The 16,081-nt window shown below is 48.1% G+C and overlaps 1 protein-coding gene across 1 annotated transcript in view; it reads right to left on the reverse strand.

Moving 5' to 3' along the window:
* Positions 1-2,724: 2,724 nt before the first annotated feature.
* The window catches only part of LOC147700465 (cystathionine beta-synthase-like), a 186,859-nt gene continuing 173,502 nt past the window's right edge, over positions 2,725-16,081 (reverse strand). Inside the window, exon 13 of the mRNA XM_086935874.1 lies at positions 2,725-3,853. The gene's annotated coding sequence lies outside the window, so the exon portion shown is untranslated. The remainder of the gene's footprint in view (positions 3,854-16,081) is intronic.

Consider the following 16,081-nt stretch of genomic DNA (forward strand, 5'->3'; position numbering starts at 1 on the left):
GACCTGGCCCCCTCTAAAGATTTGGTAGAATTCTCCCAAGAATGATTTGGTGCCAGCTGAAAGCAGGCAGAGCATGTTTGCCAGATACCAAGAGACCATTAACGCGCAATCCACCAGCGTCATCAGTCGGTCGTCCTGAGTTGGCGAACAGCAGTCAACTGGCGCGTTGAGAATCCATACAGTCCAGTTGCTCTTGCATGCACCAAAAACCTTAACTTGGGAAATTTAATTGAGAATCCACCTTAAGTTCCAAAACGAATAGTTTGAGTCAACAAATTTCATATTTATAGCTTTGATAATTGTTTCTAGTTCTGTTGTCTATTACCTTGGTACACGGCTTGCAATAAAAACTTTATTTACACATTGTGACTCGCAAAGTATGGGACTCATCGTCCACAATGTGTCAATGTCAATCATGATATTTCCTTCAATAAACTGTGCACCTGTGACCTTGGAGATGAGACTGAACTCCTGTTTGGTTTCACCCCCTCAGCAAACTTCCAAATTTGTCAAAGTTCTTGATTACATTTCTCAAACAAGCTCTAATTTCAACTCTAGAAAAACCATCATTCAACATAGTATAAAGACTTATGAGAGACCTTGTATAGAAACAGAACACCTGAATGTTAGAACTGGGTTGTGCCACAAGACAAGAGTATGACAAGCAGCTGACGTACTTCGTGTAATGTCATATTTACTCATCTCAGTAGAGGTGGAAATCTACCCTCACAGCACCTAACTGTGCCATATGTACCACCACAGGACGCAAGTCTGAAAGACCAGACATTAGTCAATAGTGCCTTTTTCTTTTTCGGGTCGGCATTGTCTGCGCCTTGCTGGTTTTACATGAGACTGTATGACCAAGGTGGCTTCTTTGGTCTTGTGGTTTCAGTGCTGACTAGTTTTAGATCAGTATCAGGGTTGGGGCATTGGACTTTGCTCTGTGGTGGTTCAATGGGTATGTCTGGCCTTGTGCCTACAATGGTAATTGTTTCCAGATCAATGTTGGTGTAATGGGTTTTGAATTTCCTCTCTAGTGAAGGATGTCATATGTTAGGTCTCTTGCCTGCAGGGTTGATTGGTTTCAGATCAGTGGATTCAAGTGGTGGAGGTGATATTTCTGGCCTTGTTTCTTCAGTGTTGATTGATTTACGATTACATTAATAACTTACAAATTTCCTTTCCAGTGGTTAATATCATTTGTCAGTTCTTTTTTCTGCAGTAGTGATTGGTTTCAAACCCAACTTGGGTTAATGGATTTGTTCTCCAGTGCCACAGAAATATTTCTGGTTTTGTTACTGCAGACGTGATAGTTTTCAGATTAGAGTAAAAGCTTCAGAATGCCCTTTCTATCCAAGTATGTGATATTATGTGTCTGCAAGATAGATTTGTTTTAGCTTGATGGCTGAACGGGTATCAATTCAACTAGAGAGGTGGCATTTCTGTATTATTTCTGCAGAGGTGATTGTTTTCCAATTAGAGTAAAAGCTTGTCCTTTCTATCTGTGGATGTGGTATCAGGTGTCTGCAAGACTGATTCATTTCAGCTTGATGGCTGAACAGTATCCATTCAATTAGCGGAGGTGATGTTTCTGTATTGTTTCAACAGGGTTGGTTGGCTTTAGATCATTGAACAATATCTATATGAGGTCGCAGCTCTGGTCTTACTTCTGTAGTGATGATTGGTTGCCAATTGATGTTGGAGTGATGGCTAAACGATTTCTTCTCTAGTGCTGAAAATACATGTTTGGCCTTCTTTCAGTCGTTTGTTGGTGGTGTAGTTGTTCTGTAGTTTCTTCTGTACCGACAGCGGGATCAAGAGGAATGCTGCTAGGGAACACCACCCACCCCCTCTCTTCATTAGTGATTAATTTCAAGGGGTAGTCTGGTTTTGTTTCAGTTGTTTGTTGGTGGTGTAGTTGTTCTGTAGTTTCTTCTGTATCGACAGCGGGATCAAGAGGAATGCTGCTACAGAACACCACCCAGTCCCTCTCTTCATTCGTGATTCATTTCACTGGGTAGTTTGGTTTTGTTTCAGTTGTTTGTTGGTGGTGCAGTTGTTCTGTAGTTTCTGTTGTACCGACAGCGGGATCAAGAGGAATGCTGCTACAGAACACCACCCAGTCCCTCTCTTCATTGGTGATTCATTGCAAGGAGTAGTTTGGTTTTGTTTCAGTTGTTTGGTGGTGGTGTAGTTGTTCTGTATTTTCTTCTGTACCGAGAGCGGGATCAAGAGGAATGCTGCTACAGAACACCACCCAGTCCCTCTCTTCATTGGTGATTCATTTCAAGGGGTAGTTTGGTTTTGTTTCAGTTGTTTGTTGGCGGTGCAGTTGTTCTGTAGTTTCTGTTGTACTGACATCTGGATCAGGAGGAACGCAGCTACAGAACACCACCCAGTCCCTCTCTTCATTGGTGATTCATTTCACTGGGTAGTTTGGTTTTGTTTCAGTTGTTTGTTGGTGGTACAGTTGTTCTGTAGTTTCTGCTGTACTGAGATCTGGATCAGGAGGAAAGCAGCTACAGAACACCACACAGTCCCTCTCTTCATTGGTGATTCATTTCACTGGGTAGTTTGGTTTTGTTTCAGTTGTTTGCTGGCGGTGCAGTTGTTCTGTAGTTTCTGCTGTACTGAGTTCTGGATCAGGAGGAACACAGCTACAGAACACCACCCAGTCCCTCTCTTCATTGTTGATTCATTTCACTGGGTAGTTTGGTTTTGTTTCAGTTGTTTGTTGGTGGTGCAGTTGTTCTGTAGTTTCTGCTGTACTGAGATCTGAATCAGGAGGAACACAGCTAAAGAACACCACCCAGTCCCTCTCTTCATTGGTGATTCATTTCACTGGGTAGTTTGGTTTTGTTTCAGTTGTTTGTTGGCGGTGCAGTTGTTCTGTAGTTTCTGCTGTACTGAGTTCTGGATCAGGAGGAACACAGCTAAAGAAAACCACCCAGTCCCTCTCTTCATTGGTGATTCATTTCACTGGGTAGTTTGGTTTTGTTTCAGTTGTTTGTTGGCGGTACAGTTTTTCTGTAGTTTCTGCTGTACTGAGATCTGGATCAGGAGGAAAGCAGCTACAGAACACCACCCAGTCCCTCTCTTCATTGGTGATTCATTTCACTGGGTAGTTTGGTTTTTTTTCAGTTGTTTGTTGGCGGTGCAGTTGTTCTGTAGTTTCTGCTGTACTGAGTTCTGGATCAGGAGGAACACAGCTACAGAACACCACCCAGCCCCTCTCTTCATAGGTGATTCATTTCACTGGGTAGTTTGGTTTTGTTTCAGTTGTTTGTTGGCGGTACAGTTTTTCTGTAGTTTCTGCTGTACTGAGATCTGGATCAGGAGGAAAGCAGCTACAGAACACCACACAGCCCCTCTCTTCATTGGTGATTCATTTCACTGGGTAGTTTTGTTTTGTTTCAGTTGTTTGTTGGCGGTGCAGTTGTTCTGTAGTTTCTGCTGTACTGAGTTCTGGATCAGGAGGAACGCAGCTACAGAACACCACCCAGTCCCTCTCTTCATTGTTGATTCATTTCACTGGGTAGTTTGGTTTTGTTTCAGTTGTTTGTTGGCAGGGGCAGTTGTTCTGTAGTTTCTGCTGTACTGAGATCTGGATCAGGAGGAACACAGCTACAGAACACCACCAAGTCCCTCTCTTCACTGGTGATTCATTTCAAGGGGTGTTTGGTTTTGTTTCAGTCGTTTGCGGTTGGTGTAATTTTTCTGTGGTTTCTTCTGTACTGAGAGCTGGATCAGGAGGAATGCTGCTACAGAACACCACCCAGTCCCTCTCTTCAATGGTGTTTCATTTCAAAGGGTAGTTTGTTGGTGTCTCCAGTGGTTCCTGTGGGCCACGTCCCTGCAGAGATCGGGTATAACCAGGAAAACAACATCAATAAATACAACGAGACATTAACGCCTACTTATACTTTAGGTCTTTTGTGTGCATTCTTTGATTTTGTGTATGTTAAGACAAAGTTTAAAAAATATATTTCCCATAGAATGCTTTGATGCTATCTGGCAGGGTCGGCTTAGGGTGTGCGACCAGTGCAGCTCTACCAGGCACTGAGCTCTGGGGCATTGTATTTAGAAATTGCTTATGGGTTTGCAAGCACCTGCTGCAGAGTTGCTTGTGTGTGCAGCAGTTTCAGGAAACAATAACAATGTCAAAATAAGGCTGGTGATTAATCTTCCTTCCGGAGAGAGATCAGAGTTGTGTGTATTGGTTGTTTTGACTCATCATAAGGTTGTTGCAGAGAGCTAATGTGCCTGTTGCAAAGAACATGTACTGCAGACTGCAGAACTGTATTTTATGTGTATGGCTCAGTGGGTTCCTGTATTTTGTCACAGAGATCCTTTTGTTACTGGCAGTTTATATGTTGCAATCCACAGTACGTGGCACAGTGAGCTATGAATCATCACCAAGGGGATAGTACCTAAAAAGTGTTTGTTTTGGTATAAATGCATTCTTTTTAGTAATGGGAACCACAACCACCATGGGTCACTTTAAATCTCGAGTTTGTGCTTCTCCAGACCAAACACTCTTAAGATATATACTGCCTACTAGTGTGTATGAAGTTTATTTCCTTTTTTTATTTACTGCGATTTTATATAGCGCAAACATTACCCAAAGGTGTCAGAGCACTTTACAAAAGAACCAGTTGCGTTACATAAGGACTTTGGATGACATAAGTTACATTAGAGATACACACAGAAAAAAATTGCAAATGTACAAGTTGTAAAGTCACTCAACGAAGGGATACAAACAGAAAAACGATAAAATCACATAGTAATGGTAATAAGTACAAAGGTCTACTACATATACTAGTGGTTGGAGTTAAATATATACAAATAGTAAATTCACTCAGTATTACATTTTAACAGCGATTAGGCTTTGACAATTATATATTACGGGGCATATTTACATGTTCTGACGCATCTCTGCAAATCAGCAGGGATGCGCCAGAACAGATGCGTCATGCAATCCTCTCCTTCCGCCATCACAGATGCGCCGCATTTACAATGCGGCGCGCCATGGTGCAAGGAAGGGAAGATGCGTGACTCATCTTGTGGCGTATGGGCCGCGCATTGCTGGAGTCGCGTCGCAAGCGCGACGCAACTCCTGTAATGCACAGGGGCCACCCATACTCAACGTGGTGCGTCACTCCTTACGCCTGCTTCAGGCAGGCGTAAGGATTTGACGCAGCAGCGTCGTAAAACTGACTCAGTGAAATCTTGTAGATTTCACAGCGTCAGTTTTACAGGGCTTTCCTGTGAGGGAACGCCCACCCTGCGGCAGAACGCCCACATGAAACCTGACGCAGGTTTCATGTGGCGCAGGCCTTTACAACGTGACGCATCTACCTAGATGCGTCACGTTGTAAATAAGTCACAACATGGCGCATTGTTTACGCCGCCGCTGAGTCACAAAAGTGACGCAATGGCGACGTAAAAGTGTCGCAAGGGGCTTGCAAATCTGCCTCTACATATTTACATATATATATTTATGAGTCACAGGAGCATGGCTAAGGCATATGGAAAAAAGTAGGCAAGGGGAGAGAAGTTCAGGGGAGAGAGGAAAGGAATAGGGGAGGTAGAAAGAGAGTGAGGGAGGGAAGAGGTAGGGGAGGGGGTGATGAGTGATGGGATCAGGGGCATCACCATTATTTGCACACGATCAGTAGATCCGTGGAGAAGATCGACGATCGATCGAAGGGTTACTCAGCTAGAGTCCGGCGGGACCAGAGGTAGGGACCAAGGTGGCTAAGATGGCAGAAAGGACAAGAGTGTTTTTAGGAGATGGTCTCAGAATGGCGGGGTGCAGATGAGTCGTAGTCCAAAAGTTTGCAGTGCGAACTCACCCCCCGGAGCTCATGGGGAGACAAGCTTAGGGATACAAGCCGGCAATTATTTCGCCCCAGGAGATCCTCGCACCCGACTCAGCTGAGTCTCCTAGGTCGGGAGTGCACGGTGAATCCTACACTTTGTAATCATCATTGCCTTATGCAGCATTTCCTACACACTGATTTACATGCATAAGAGTGATTGTCTCGGTATAATGTGTATGTGATGTAAAGTTCTCTGAAACTCTACATTGGTATGAGTAGCGCTAGAAAATAAATGATATGCATGTGAGAGAAGGGCTGTGGAGAGATGAGGGGCGCTGGTGGAGGGTAGCATTGAGGGAATATAAGTGTGAGAAGTTGGCCTGATATATAATGTTCACTATTCTAGTGAGCACTTTGTATCAGTCCAAACAACCCTTATGGTGATTGGTTGTAAGTCAACCTTATAGACCAGCTATCCTAGTAGCGTGGATACGAGCAGTCTTCGGGCTAAACTCTAGAGGGCGTGTTAAGCCAGCTGTTATACCATCACATATACCCCTTGAACACCAAGTGAAAGGACACCACACAAGTGTTATGAAAATAAACAGTGTATTTATTTAGATCACAACAGCCCTGTACTCTTTATGAGGACAGGGTACTAAGCACACAACAAAACTCTTACGAAAATACTTTAAGTTGCACAATTTACACAAATGCCCGAGGGGCACGAAAAACCATATACTCTAAAAGTGGAATGCGAAATTACTAGCAGGTAAGTACTGGACTAATAGGCTTTGGAATCGCTAGGACTTGACTACTGAACCTTCAGATCACTAATAGGAGGCCTAGGGGACTCGGGTGCAGAGTGTGCACTCTCACGCGGGATGCGGGACAAAGTCTATGGGAGCTAGTAAAAGCAAAGTTAGTGTTCTCGGGCGAACCCGACCTGGTAGGAGGAAAACGAAAGTGGATCCTGACCCTTGGATAGTGAGGCTATATATACGTATAAGTTACCTAGCCCAGGGGCTGCAGCTGCATAGGTCTCAAAAGACGTCGGGAATCCTCGTAGACGGACCAGGAGCCTGAAGAAAGGAGTTGCTGGCAGGCGACCAGTGAAGATAGTTCGAGTGATCCAAGCCTGGATCGAAGATGGATGACACCTGAAAGCAAAGGGGACCAAGTACGTGACTACTAGCCAGTAGTCAGGTGGCACCAGGACGGCACCGGATGGTAGTCACCTCGACTAGGTGAGTGGGCGACGCTGTGCTCTGCAGTCTCACGGACCAGGAGGTGTTGTCGGCGACCAGGATGGAGGTGTGAGCTGTCCCACGATGGATGATGCTGTCGACGTCGCTGGACCCAGGATTGGGCAACAAAGCCTTGTCAAATTCAAGCCCACGCGGTGGACTCAAAATGGCTTCTGGAGTGGACCAGGAGGGTCCGGGGTGCTCCTCTTTTGGAAGGGAGCAAGGGCCAGTCTGGGGCAACCAGACTAGCAGCAGTGATGTCGTCGGGCGTCGTTAGGAAGGCCACAAGCCAGCGGGCTAGTAGCCAAACAGCGCGGTGAGCTGCAAAAAGCAGAAGGGCCCCACGCAGATCGTGGAGATGCTGGGAGGCTGGACTTCGGTGCTGGAGCTGCTCAGGGTCGGGGCTTCTCGGACCCCAAAGCACTTACCAGAGGATCCCTCGGCGGTCGTGCTGGATCGAAGTCGTGCAGTTCTGATGATGGCCGGTCCCTTAAGGTCTCGTCGCACCTACGGTTCTCAGCTTAGCTGTAGAAGTAGGTAGAGGTCAGAGGTGCCAGGGAAGCCGGGTCTCGTCGTGCTGGTCGGTCGGATTCCTGAGGAAGGACGTGCAGCAAACCGCAGAGTTCTTAGATGGTGCCTGCGGATGCAGGGTGACTACTCCTTACTCACAAGGGAGAAATCTTGAGAAGAGTCTTGAGTTTCCTTTCGTAGAAAGTAGTTCTTGATTCAAAGATGATCTAATTTGGAAGGGTCCCCGCTCCTGCCTTTATCCTAAAGAAAGGGGTGGGTACACGACTAGGTCCTGCCCTAGGGGTGGGACCAGGAAGGGGGGTGGTTACACCCCTCTCCCATGCCGGACTTTCCCCAGGCCAGGGGCTGGTGTGCCCCTGGAACTGGTTCTAGCCGGCAGATGCGTAGTGAGCACCGGGGTGCCACTTGCAGTCACCTTCCTGTAAAGCCCTGCCTACCCAGGATACACAAAACCCTGTCTGGGATGGTGCTAGCACCGCCCCTGACAGGAAACCCTTTGTCCAAGCTCTCCTCGCTGGAAGGACTCCCAGCAGCAGGAGGTCAGACTCGTGTCTGTGGTGGCAGCATCCATTTTGTGGAGCTGAGGCTTGAGTTAACTTTAACCGGGGTTCACAGTTACTACCATGTCGTGTCCCTCTAGAAGGGTGGAATGCTAACCCCGTCGCCAGAATTGGCGAGGGGTTAGTATTCCAATTCGTATGACACCTTACTCGACATGTTTTGATAACGCTATACCAGAGATAGCATTTAACCGCGAGGATTATAATGCACTTAAGAGTATATGGTATGCGTTATCATGGAACAGCTATTAGGACTTGGTTCCGCAAGCTGCAGACGGGCTCAGTTCATGCCAGAGCACCATCTCACACGATTCCAAGCACTCTGCCTTCAGGATTGTCAAGGCCTGCCATAGGAGTGACTGATAGGAATCTGTGTGTCCATTTTTAGGGTTAGATATAGGTATACTATATCTAAAGCAAAGGGTGATTACACCACCTTGCCCCAGCTGTCGTGCAGCCAGTTGTGTCAGATTTAGATGGCCATCCAGGGGTGGCATAATACATGCTTCAGCCCCTGGTAGGCCCTGGGTACACCTATGCCCCGAGTTACAGGGTCTGATAAGGTGGCCCAGTACCAATTGGAAATGTACCTAGGGTACATGGAATCCATTTTAGAGAGAGAGCAGTAGGCCTGGGGTCCTGATTGGCAGGGCCCCAGGTCAACTAAGTCGGAAAACCAGCAAAACACCAGGCAAAAAAAGTTGGGGGCAACCATAGTCAGGTATCCACCTTCCTACACAACCCCCCCTCCCCCCCCAAACGAAAGGAGATAAGGCTATCCTTGACCAGGTAAGCCTATATTGCCTGAGTGGCCATATGAGGTGGTACATGCACTGGCATGGTTACCCCCTGTATCATGGTCCACTAAGCAACCCCTCACCCTAAGGGTATCTGAGGGTCTCCACCATAGGGAATCACTACCTGCGGTGTGCTTTGGCAAAGTAAAAGGCTGGTGTGGGGGTGGAGTACTGAAGTGAGACTCCACTACTGTTGGGCTCAACTTCCTCCACTTACCATTCACCAAATCTGCCCTTCTTTCCAGTACTGAGTTGCTATGAGCTCTCAGGGTCAACCTCTGGCTACCTAAAGCTGGAGGCTGAGTCCCTCTGTTTGGCTTACTGGAGGGACAGGTCAGGTTTGGGGTTTTTAGGCCCCAGGTTTGGCTGTGCCCAGCAGTGTCCAGCTGTGGGAGTTCCCTAACTAAGTTTAAGGGGGATCCCTCAGGAGTGTGTTTTATTTTCACTTGGCTAGGTTTACCAGCTTCAGTGATCCTAATCTGCTGATTGGGAAATTCTAGTGGACAGGGGGCCCTTTGGAGTCCACCACTGTCCTTCCTGACCTCTACAGCCCTGGGCTGACTGAGGCAGGGTAGAGAGGTGCAGGCTACCTGCTCCAGACTGGGTCCCACCTGGGAAGGGTCCACTGCCATCAGGGGCTCTGCCAGGCTAGGCCTGACTACCTCTGGGGCAGTTCCTTCACCAGGGGTAGAGTCAGTTCCCTGAGGAGGCTGGCTCTCACCTAGTGTCTGGGAGGGGGAAGACTTTTCTTCCTCCTCAATGCTCTCAGTTTGGGTGGAGTGATCCATTGTTTCAGGCTTCACAACCTCACTATCTGTCTGAGTAGAGGCTGAGACCATTTCAACCTTGCCAACCTTTTCAGGAGGGCACTCAGTCTGTGTTTGGGCTGTGACTGTCACAGCCCTCCTATCCTGTTCAGGAAAGTCTGTCTGAGCCTGGGCAGTGGCTACCACTGCCCTTCCAACCTTTTCAGGGAGGAATGATGCTTGGACTGGGGCTGTATCTATTACTGCCCCACTAACCTGTCTGGATAGGCCTATCATCCTGGAGTGAGTTTCTTGCTCCACCTCAGCCCATGCTGAGAGTTCCAGGTCATTCCCCAGTAAGCAATCTACAGGTAGGTTATCTGTCACTGCCACTCTCATGGGCCCTGTGACATTACCCCAACTGAGCTCGACTACTGCCATGGGATGCCTTCTTTTCACTCCATGAACGTCTGTCACCTGGTAAAGGAAACCAGGGGTCAGTTGAGCAGAGGGGACCAGATGGCCAATCACCATGGTGATGCTGGCCCCTGTGTCTCTGTATACTTCAACTTTCTGACCATTGATAAGGGGCTCTTGTCTATACTTTCCCAAAATGTGGGATCCAGTAGTGAAGTTGGCAAACCCCATGCCAGTCTCACAGACAAGAGTGGTGTTAGGGGACCTGGCTAGGCCATAGTCCACGTGGTTTCCCAAAGTAATGCCCACCACATTCTTGGGGGCACTCCCTCCACCTGGGGGATTACCACTAGTAGTAACAGGAGGTCTGGGAGTATTACCTGGGGGTATGTTCTCCTTATTGTTGTTGGCCTTGGGACAACTGCTGTCACTTTTATAGTGGCCTACCTGTTTGCAGGTATGACAATAAGGTTTCTTTTGGGTTTTGGGAGAAGTTTGGGACCCACCCTTTTCAGAGGAATTTTGGGGCCCTGTGGTTTGATCTGAAGATTTATTCCCACCCTTCTCTGGAGGCTTGGTTGATTCCTTCTTTTGGTCACCACCCTGGTTCTTAGGCCTGACCCTGGTTCTGACCCATTTGTCTGCCCTCTTACCCAATTCCTGTGGAGAGGTCAGATCAGAGTCTACCAGGTGCTGGTGTAATAACTGGTTCTGACAATTACTTAAGATTTGCTCTCTCATAATTAGATTGTACAATCCTTTAAAATCAGTAACCTTACTTCCCAGTAGCCAGCCTTCAAAAGCCTTAGTGGCACAATCAACAAAGTCAGTCCAATCCTGAGACTGAGTTTTCTGGGTGTCTCTGAACATCAACCTGTACTGTTCAGTGGTTAAACCAAACCCATCAACCAGTGTATTCTTCAGAACTTGGTAATTGTTAGCATCCTCAGCTCTAGTAGTGAGGAGCTTATCTCTACCTTTGCCTTCAAAGGAGAGCCACAAGATAGCTGCCCACTGACTCTGGGGGACACACTGTACAGTGCAGGCTCTCTCCAAAGCAGTCATCCATTTGTGGATATCATCCCCTTGTTTAAAGGGGGACACTATCTTACTCAGGTGTCTAGTGTCTAAACTCCTGTCTTTTTCTATTGGGAGAATGCTGCCACCAGTGGGGTTTGTCCCACTCAATTCTTGCTCTCTAGCAAAGGCAAGCCTCTCTTTGGCCAGGGCAAGTACTTCACTTTCAATTCTCAGATTGACTTCCCTCACTTTGGCTTCATACACTCTCCTCTGAGGGGATGCCATCCCTCTGTGAGAAGAGGCCTGAGAGCCATTGGTTCGAATGGATCTGTTAGAGCCTCTGGATAGAGACCTAACTCGTCTATTCCCAATGTTAAGCTGGCCTGAGAGGGGCCCCAGGGGTCTCCTAGTACCATTCTCATGCCTGCTTAAGTTGGCCCTAGTTAGCTGGCTAACTACTTCTTGGCCTTTGTCTGCCTCGTCCTCAGATGGCTCTAGATCCTGATCCTCCTCTTCACCTTCTGCAGAGAGATGGATAAGGTCAGGGTCACCTAAGGTTCCCTCTAGGGGAGGCATGTTCCCATCTGGATTAGAAGGGTCTGGGTTACCAGCCCTCCTGGCATCATAAGTCTCTAAGGGACCAATCAGGAATGGGATTGTAGGGTTAGAACCCTGTTTTAGCTTCCTGGAGGTGCACACTTGTCTCATCTCCTGGAAGCTAAGAGCAGCATATCTGGAAGTGACCTGTGGAGGGTCCACTGACACAAGGGGAGACTCAGAGTTTCCTCCTTTGTCTGACATGCTGTTTCTAGTGTGGTGTAAGTGATGCACCTACCTACACTATTTGTTTGCCTACTGATCCCTTGCTAAGAGTTGTAGCCAAGGTGTGCTAAGCCTTGAGGAGCTACAACAGCTGGTTCAGTAGAACTCAGAGTATTCTAAGCTAAGTTATATGTACCTGGAGTACTTATGTGATCTTTCACAAGATATGTTTAGGATACGTGTGGTAAACCAACAGCAAGCTCAAATCCCAACCGCTGCTCACCAATGTGAGAAGTTGGCCTGATATATAATGTTCACTATTCTAGTGAGCACTTTGTATCAGTCCAAACAACCCTTATTGATGATTGGTTGTAAGTCAACCTTATAGACCAGCTATCCCAGTAGCATGGATACGAGCAGTCTTCGGGCTAAACTCTAGAGGACGTGTTAAGCCAGCTGTTATACCATCACATATACCCCTTGAACACCAAGTGAAAGGACACCACACAAGTGTTATGAAAATAAACAGTGTATTTATTTAGATCACAACAGCCCTGTACTCTTTATGAGGACAGGGTACTAAGCACACAACAAAACTCTTACGAAAATACTTTAAGTTGCACAATTTACACAAATGCCCGAGGGGCACGAAAAACCATATACTCTAAAAGTGGAATGCAAAATTACTAGCAGGTAAGTACTGGACTAATAGGCTTTGGAATCGCTAGGACTTGACTACTGAACCTTCAGATTACTAATAGGAGGCCTAGGGGACTCGGGTGCAGAGTGTGCACTCTCACGCGGGATGCGGGACAAAGTCTATGGGAGCTAGTAAAAGCAAAGTTAGTTGTCTCGGGCGAACCCGACCTGGTAGGAGGAAAACGAAAGTGGATCCTGACCCTTGGATAGTGAGGCTATGCAGGGGCACCGAAATGCCGAAGTTACCTAGCCCAGGGGCTGCAGCTGCATAGGTCTCAAAAGACCTTCACTAATAAGATTAACGAGTCAAAAAACTCCAGCAAAATTCTTTTTGACACTGTCAAAAAACTTTCAAAGTTCGAAAATAATAACCCAGAAGCTTTGTCATCAAACTTCTGCAACATACTAGGGGACTTCTTTGTTAACAAAGTCTCATCAGTATATGACTCCTTCAAAAATCAGAATACCGAAACAATGGAAAAGGACATATCATACTCAATAAATCCTGTAACACAACAAGACCAAACATCAGCTTTTAGATTTATACCCCCTACATCTGAGCAGATCCAGAAAGAAATCCACACCACCAACTCAGGTAGCCCAACGGACCCCTGTCCACCCAGAATCATGCAGGCCTGTTCCATAGAACTAAGCCTAGTTCTGGAAAAATTATTCTCCAAAATCATTAATACCAACATCTTCCCAGATGACTGGAAAATGATATCCATCAGACCACTGTTAAAGAAACCCAATCTAGACTGCGAAAATCCCAACAACTACAGACCCATAGCCAGGATCCCTTTTGCCGCAAAAATTCTGGAGAAGCTGTTAAACAAACAGCTATCTCAACACCTGATGGACGGAGATTGGCTGGACCATTCACAGTTCGGTTTCCGTGTAGAACATGGGACGGAGACAGCCCTGATCACAGCAGTGGAGGAACTCAGGAAAATAATGGACAACGGATCGAAGGCCGCGCTGATACTACTCGACCTATCAGTGGCCTTCGATACGGTCAGCCATGAAATCCTTATAACGCGGTTAAAAACAGCAAACATACATGATTCAGCCTGCGCCCTTACAGCCTCCTACCTAGAGAACAGAACATTCTCAGTTGAATCAGGAGAAGCGAAATCCAGTCTGTTCAGCCTACCATGCGGAGTCCCGCAGGGCTCATCAATGAGCCCCACTCTGTTTAATTTATATGTAGCTCCTCTTGCACAAATAATAAGGAACAACGGCTTCACCCCGATATCTTACGCCGACGACACCCAAATTGTAGTTGTAGGAGAGTAGGGTCTGCAATCCTAGGATCACCCAGATTTTTTGCTTTTGTTTCACTGGTTTACGACTTTCTCTGGCTGTGGGCCTGCCAATCAGACCCACAGCCTGGCTGTTCTCTTTCTAAATTACAACATGTACCCTAGGTGCATTTACCAATTGGTACTGGGCCACCTTATCAGACCCTGTAACTCAGGGCATAGGTGTACCCAGGGCCGCCAGGGGCTGCAGCAGGTATTATGCCACCCCTGGCTGGCCTCCTAAACTTGACACAACTGGCTGCATGACAGCTGGGGCAAAGTCGTGTAATCACCCTTTGCTTTAGGTATAGTAGCCCTATATCTAACCGTACAATGGACACCCGAGCTCCTATCAGTCACTCCTATGGCAGGCCTTGACAATCCTGAAGGCAGAGTGCGTGGGCTCGTGTGAACTGGGTTCTGGCCCGAGCCGAGCCCGGTTGCAGCTTGCGGAATCAAGACCCAATGGCTGTTCCATGATAACGCGTACCATATCGGTAACTTCGGTATCGCGTTATCAAGACATGTCGAGTAAGGTGTCATACGAATCGGGATACTGCCCCCTCACCAATTCTGGCGACGAGGTTAGCATTCCGCCCTTCTAGAGGGACACGACATGTACGTAACTGTGAACCCCGGTTAAAGTTAACTAAAGCCTCAGCTCCACAAAATGGATGCTGCCACCACAGACACGAGTCTGACCTCCTGCTGCTGGGAGTCCTTCCAGCGTGGAGCGCTTGGACAAAGGGTTTCCTGTCGAGGGCGGTGTTCGCACCGTCCCAGACAGGGTTTGTGTATTCTGGGTAGGTAGGGCTTTTGCGAGAAGGTGACTGCGGAGTGGCACCCCGGTGCTCACTACGCATCTGCCGGTCAGAACCAGTTCCAGGGGCGCTAGCCCTGGCCTGGGGAAAGTCCGGCAGGGGAGAGGGGTGTAACTACCCCCCTTCCTGGTCCCACCCTTAGGGCAGGACCTAGTCATGTACCCACCCCTTTCTTTAGGATAAAGGCCGGAGCGGGGACCCTTCCAAATTAGATCATCTTTGAATCAAGAACTACTTTCTACGAAAGGACCTTCGAGACTCTTCTCAAGATTTCTCCCTTGTGACTAAGGAGTAGTCACCCTGCATCAGCGGGCACCATCTAAGAACTCTGCGGTTTGCTGCAAGTCCTTCCTCAAGGAATCCGACGGCCCAGCTCGACGAGAACCGGCTTCCCTGGCACCTCTGACCTCTACCCACGTCATCAGCTCAGCTGTGATCTGTGGGTGCGACAAGACCTCGAGGGACCGGCCATCATCAAAACCTGCACGCTTTCTTCATCAGCCCGACCATCGAAGTAATTCTCTGGTGAGTGCTCTGGGGTCCGAGAAGCCCCGACCCTGAGCCGCTCCAGGACCGAAGCGCAGCCTCCCAGCATCTCCACGATCTGCGTGGGGCCCTTCTGCTCGCTGCTCAGCACGTTGTCCGGTCACTAGCCGCTGGCTTGTGCCCTCCTGTGACGACATCCGACAACCAACGCTGCTGGTCTGGTTGCTCCAGACTGGCCTTTGCTTCCATCTTTGAGAGAAGCACCCCGGACCCTCCTGGTCCCCTCAAGACGCCATTTTAGGCCCACCACGTGGCCCTGAAATCTGCCAAGGCTTGTTGCCCCAATCCTGGGCCCAGCGACGCCGACAGCATCATCCTTCGTGGGACAGCTCGCACCTCCACCCTGGTCGCCGACAACGCCTCCTGGTCCGTGAGACTGCAGAGCCTAGCGTCGCCCACTCACCTAGTCGAGGTGACGGCCAACCGGTGCCCTCCTGGTACCCTCTGACTACTGGCTAGTAGTACGAACTTGGTCCCCTCTGCTTTCAGGTATCAACGATCTCTGATCCAGGCTTGGATCTCTACGAACTATTCATCACTGGTCGCCGGCCAGCAACTCCTTTTCTTCCGGCTCCTGGCTCGTCAGCGAAGACCCCGACGCCTGTAAGACTTGTGCAGCCGCAGCCCTCGTGGCTAGGTAACTCCGGCATTTCGGTGCCTGCATAGCCTCTTTACTCTAGGGTCCCGAGTCCCTCGCTTCCGACTTGCCTTATCGGGTCCGCCCGAGACCACTAAACTTTCCGTGTCCTCGGACACTTGTTTTAATTATGCACTTGAAGTATTTTCCTAAGAGATTTGGTTTGTGCTTAGTA

Source organism: Lissotriton vulgaris, chromosome 8, assembly GCF_964263255.1.
Source record: "Lissotriton vulgaris chromosome 8, aLisVul1.2, whole genome shotgun sequence".
Lineage (NCBI taxonomy): Eukaryota > Metazoa > Chordata > Amphibia > Caudata > Salamandridae > Lissotriton > Lissotriton vulgaris.